Raw genomic sequence first — 6,308 nt, forward strand, 5'->3', positions numbered from 1 at the left:
CCTTCTTCAGGACCTGGACCCTCCTGACAACACGTGCAAAGTAGATGAGACGAAGTCCCCCCACCCTTGCTTCCAAGGAGCGCTCTGGCTGTACTTCAAGGCAGATTTGTTGGTTCTGTGGTGTCCACGGCCATCATTCAAAGGCTCAGTGCTTCTTCAGTCTTCCATATTCCTTGTCACCCAGCCACCAAGAGACATGAAGCCCTGATAGGTGCTACCATGTGGACAGAGAGAGAAGTCAGGCACAGAATCACAAATGTTGTCTGATCCCACGTAGAGGAGACACCCGGAACATGCGGACACACAGACGACCATTTACTGTGGTGACCAGGGCTGAGGGGGGAGGGAGCACCACAGCTGTGTGGGGGGATGAACGTTTGGGTGTGGGTGCGGTGGTAGTTGCAGTGTGCTGGATGTGACCTGTGTCATGGAATCCTACACATACAGTGGTTACAGTGGCAGACTGTGTTACGTACATTTTACCCCAATGAAAACGGGTTTAAATTAAAAAAAGAAAGGCAGTTCCTGCTCACTGTAGGAAACGTGGAAACTGCTCAGAAGGAAAAAGACGTGGGGAAACAGTCACCGCGGATGCTGCGGTTCCGAGGAGACCTGCTCACGGAGGTGCTGCTTCTCCGCCCACGCTCCCCCTGGGAAGTAGATCCAGAGACCCTCCAACGGGCTGAATGGTGTCCCCTAAAAATGCCCATCCACCTGGAATCTAAGAATATGGCCCCTGTCACAGACATGAGCTTTGCAGATCTAATGACTTGCGATCACACTGGAATAGGTGGTGGTACTGTTGTGTGCTTTTCCGAGTTGATTCCGACTCATACAGACCATGTATGACAGAGGAGCACCCCAGAGGGTCTCCTAGGCTGTCATCTGTGAGGGCAGGTCACCAAGTCTTTGCTCCTGTGGACCAACTGGGTTCGAACCACTGACCATTCACTTAGCAGCCGAGGGCTTAACCGTTGTATCACCAGGGGTCCTTGAAAGTGGCTACATGTGTTGAAATCTACCTAATAAATTGTTATGGGTTGAATTGTGTGCCGCCCAAAATAGGTGTCACCTGGCTAGGCCCTGACTCTCAGTGCTGTGTAATTATCCTCTGTTTTCGGATCTGATGTGGTCTATGCGTTGGACATCCCTACTTGTGTGATGGTAAGGAGGCAGGGCAGTCTGCAGGATTAAGTTGAATCTCGATCACTTTTGAGATACAAGTGATTAAACAAGTGAGCAGAGATCGGAGGGACCTAGAACCACCAAGAAGGAAGAGCTGGGAGCAGAGGGTGTCCTTTTGGGCCGGGGTCCTTGCCTGAAAAACTTCAACTCAGGGGAAGATTGATGACAAGGGCCAGAGTAGACACAGAGAAAGCCTGCACCTGGAGCTGGCGCCCTGAAGCCAGACTTTCAGCCTCACGGGCTGTGAGAGATACGTTTCTGTTTGCTGGAGCCACCCACCCATTGGGGCATCTCTGTATGGCACCACTAGAGAACTAAGACATTTTTGAAAAAAAATTTCCTGGAAAAGCAAAGTGGGCACATTTTTCCAAATGACAAGAAATATTTTCAAGGAGCACATCAAACTTGAAGGGGTCCCCTTCCTCCTGGAGACCATCCGTCTGCAGAGAGCAGGGCTCCAGGCCGCTTCTAACAACCGTGCCTCCCGACCCTGCTCCCAGCCTGCTCGAGACACAGGAAGCCCTGGGCCTTTATCTGCTGACAGAAAGCTTGTCTTACGTTTGGACAAAGCCCTGCGGCATGATGGGTGCTAGGGAGAAGTTACTCTCTTTTGGGAAAGAGTGGGTGTCAGGGACTCAGGGTCATTTTCTTTGTAGTTGCTGCCAGAACCACAAAGAGCCCAAAGTCAGGCTGCAAACTGTTGATGCCGCCGGAAGCTCTGAGACTGGGGAAAACATGTCCATTTCTGCCAAAGTCAACCACCTTCATAATATAGCTTCTCTGCTTTGATTTCACATGTTATTCGTGGCCTACAATAGGTCTACGTAGGTTTCCCCCCCACTTCCAGTTGTGATCTGCGTGAAAGTTTACGGAGCACACTGGTGTTCCATCCTGTAATTCACACACATTGTGTTTTGCAATGGCCATTGCAGTCCCTGCCATGTGGAAGCACTCTCCCCACTTCCTCCCTCAGTTCCCCATTTCTTTATGTCACCGAAACGCAGTGGAGTTTGTCACTATGTTAGGAGACACACTCGGGCTGCTGATTTTTCTAGGCTCATGTTTTACACTGTTTATCTGACAGGAAGGTCATGCTATAAGGTGAGATGACTCTGTTGTCTATAGGGTAGGGCTGCTCTTTGCTGGGGAGAAATCATTTTTATGCTACAAAAATAAAAATCCCATCTTCATTAGGATTCTTCCAAGCAATGGGAAAAAGGAATCCCAAAGTGGCTAAGGTGGAAGGGCACTTGTTGGCTCATGTGGCTGACCAAGGGGCGCCCAGGGAACCGTGTGGCACACCTGAGCCAGGTGCTGTCTCCTCAGGAAGTTTGTCCCTGAGGTCACAGGATGGCTGCCAAGGCTGCTCCACTCACCCAGATGATAGGTATTTACTGAGTTCCTGTTGTGGACCAGGGGGAGCTCTGCTGGCACCGTGGTTAAGGCATCGGCTACTAACTATAAGGTCGGTGGTTCAAACCCACCAGCTGCTCCATGGAATAAAGGTGAGGCAGTCTGCTTCCGTAAAAATTGACAGCCTTGGAAACCCTGTGGGGTTGCTATGAATCAGAATCGAGTGTGAGTTTTTTTTTGGTTTATTGTGTACCACAGGGAGCTGTGGTGGCACAGTGGTTAAGTGCTTGGCTGTTAACCAAAACGTCAGCAGTTCAAACCTGCCATCTGCTCTGTCGGAGACACATGAGGCAGTCTGTTTTTGTAAAGATGGCAGCCTTGGGTTGTGGTCACTTCTTGGGCACAGCCAGCTACCCAGAGGGAGTGAGCAGTTGGACCCGTGGGCTCGGACTCATGGTCTCAGGGGACATAATGCTCAATTGACATAACATACTACACAAAACATTGTTCCACGTCCTACTTTGGCAAGTAGCGACTGGGGTCTTAAAAGCTTGTGAGCAGCTATCTAGATGCAGCAATGGGTCTCTCCTCATCCAGAGCAAAGAATGAAGAAAACCAAAGACACATAGAAGCAATTAGTCCAAGGGACTGGTACACCATGCAACCTGCAGGCTATATGACTATGAGACCAGAAGAACTGGATGGTGTCTGGCTACCACTGTCAACCACTTGGAGAGGGATCTATGTAGGAGATCCTGGATAGAGTGGGAGAACAATGTGGAACAAAACTCAAAATCATTAAAAAAAAAAGAGGTGGGGACCAGGTTTGCTGGTCTGATAGAGCCTGATGGAACCACTGAGACTATGCCCCTAGCTGCCCTCCAGGTTTGGAATCGAACCTACACCTGTGGCTTCCAGACAAACAGAAGACAGGCATATGAGGTGAACATTACATTAGGTAGATACGCTCCTTGGAGAGCTCAATCATGGGAGATTAGAATGGGTGTGTATGCACAGGGAGGCAGCTCGGGGCAGGAGTGCATGGAGGGAAGGACACAGGGAAGAGGTAACTATGGAGAGGAAGTGGGAGGGGAGCTGTTGCATTGTGGTAAATTGTAGTTGATGTCATGAGACAACGTACATGTGAGCTGCTGTATGAAAAGTGAATTTGCTCTGTAAACTTTTACCCAAGTCACACACACACATAAACACACACACAAAGGTTGCAGCCTTGGAGACCCTGTGGCAGTTCCACTCTGTCCTCTAGGGGCGCTGTGGGTCAGAATCAACTCCATGGCAGTGGGTTTGGTTTGGGCTTTGCTTCTGTGAAGATTGACAGCCTTGGAGACCCTGTGGGCAGTTCCACTCTGTCCTCTAGGGGCGCTGTGGGTCAGAATGGACTCCATGGCAGTGGGTGTGGTTTGGGCTTTGCTTCTGTGAAGATTGACAGCCTTGGAGACCCTGTGGGCAGTTTTACTCTGTTTCACAGGATGGCTATAGATGGGAATTGATGCTATAGCAGTGGGTGTTTTGGTTTTATGTGCACTGGAGGGACGAAGCCTTAACTGTCCCTGGGCTGTCGCTTAGCTGCTCAGCGAAAGGCTAGAGGTTCCAGTCCACCTGGAGCCACTGTGGAAGAAAGACCTGATCCGCTTCCCAAAAGATCCACTGAGAACCCAGGGGGTCCACCTGGCATGTGAGGCAGAGGCCTGCCCTGTACGTGGGGCACAGGTCCACCCTGCACGTGGGGCACAGTGAGTCAGGGTCCACCCGATGGCATCTCTTACAAAACCACGAGGCTCCCCTCCAGAGTCAGGCCTGGCCAGGTGCCCGGACCCACCCATCTCAGGCACCCTGGGCCCTTCTGGAAGCTCCTGGGGCCTAATTCCCACAATGAGCAGTGTTCTTGCATACCCTGGCACATGCAGGGGTAAGGGGTGAGGGGTGGAGAGACATCCTGGGACCGGTCCACCTGCTCCTTCCCTGCCCACAAGATGTGCCACCCACACCCAAGCCCTGGGCTTGGCCCAAGCTCACGTCAGTCATGCTGGGGAGGGCAAGTAGGGGCTGCAGTTGCATTAAAAATAAAGTTCACCCTTCACACAGTGCAAAGTAGAACCAGTCCGGACCCACTGCCCTTGGGCTGGCTCTGACTGTGGCACCCCCGTGTGTTGCAGCATCAAGCTGGATTCCACGGAGTTTGAGGGACGTGATCTTCACAGAGGCGTGACCGGGCCTTATCTCCATGACACCACTAGATGGTTTGAACCACCAGCCTTTCGGTTCCCAGCCGAGTGCAAGCTGCTCGCACCAGCCAGCACCCTTTTAACATGGTGTGACCACCACAGCCTTGGAGACTCGCCGGGCTGGGCTCCGTGGTGAACACAGCCCACCCTCCCGACTGCTGTGTGTGAATGCACACGTGAAAACCTGCCCTTGGTACTTGACCGGGGTTTGTCCGTAGCTCGGGGAGGCGGGGATGGGGAGTCAGTCCATCTGAAATCTGCCGAACCCTGTGGATGCCAAGCAGCGGCAGTTGGCCTGTCAGTGGCATCAGAGACGGTGCCATGCAGTCTCTTACAGAGCACAGCCAGGCCCTCCATACCACCGGCGGACGACCACAGACGGTTTCCTGCCGAGATGCCTGCTGGCCGTGGGCTGTGTCCAGACTCAGAGGGCCCTGGCCATGTCAGCTTTTTCAACAGAAAGGCGCCACTGCCGGGATTTCCCAGAGGTCTTTGGGCCCCTTGCATGGCTGTGACCTTGAAGTTTCAGGGTCACGCCTGTTCATGGTTTTAAGACAAACGGAAGATAATCAGGTGTTGCTCTTGACGGCATACAGCCTGCAGCTCTTTTAGAGTCAGAAGCTGCTGTCACGTTCTCCTGTTACTGACAGCAGGAGATGTGGCCCCTGGGGCAGCCCACGCCACTCAGTTTCAGCCAAACCATTTACGCCCCTTTGTAAGACCTAGAACATCAAGTGTAGTGTTGACATCTTTGAGCCTCCAGAAAGGCCTTACCCAGTGGTCTCCTGCTCTCACCGGATATGCTCCTGCCCGGCAGGAAGGGTTCCCCACCTGGCCAGTTCCCCTGCTGGTCGGGCCAGCTGCACCCCACACATCCTCAACTGCACCCACCTCAACCTCCTGTGAGCCCAGGAAACTCTTCCAACAAGCCAATCACATCTTCGTGTGGGAGCCATGGACACCCCACCCTCATTACCACAAAGCCTGCCTCCTGTGGCCCCTGCTGGCTCCGTCTGCCCCGTGTGACCCTGCCCCCTGTGCGGTCCCTGCAGGCTCCATCTGCCCCTGTGCGGCCCCTGCTGGCTCTGTCTGTCCCCATGTGGCCCCTGCTGGCTCCATCTGCCCCTGTGCAACCCTGCTGGCACTGTCTGCCCCGTGTGGCCCTGCTGGCACGGTCGCCCCGTGTGGCCCTACCCCCTGTGGGGCCTGCAGGCTCCGTTTGCCCCGTGTAGCCCTGCCCCCCTGTGGCCCCTGCTGGCTCCATCTGTCCCATGTGGCCCTGCCCCCCATGTGGCCCCTGCTGGCACCGTCGCCCCCTGTGGCCCTGCTGGCTCCATCCTGTGCTTCCTGCTGGCTCTGTCTGCCCCTGTGCCCTCAGTACAAGTGACTAACTGCTATCACCGTCATTTGTCCAGTGTCGGGGGTTGTGTGTGCGCCTGTCTCATGCCACTTCGGGCAGGTGATCGCTCCTGCACTGACAGGACAGACAGAGCATCAGGACACTGCCCCTCACCAGTCAATTGA

The sequence above is a fragment of the Orycteropus afer genome, unplaced genomic scaffold (assembly GCF_000298275.1).
Source record: "Orycteropus afer afer isolate SDZICR_OR568_19922 unplaced genomic scaffold, OryAfe1.0 scaffold00057, whole genome shotgun sequence".
Classification (NCBI taxonomy): Eukaryota; Metazoa; Chordata; class Mammalia; order Tubulidentata; family Orycteropodidae; genus Orycteropus; species Orycteropus afer.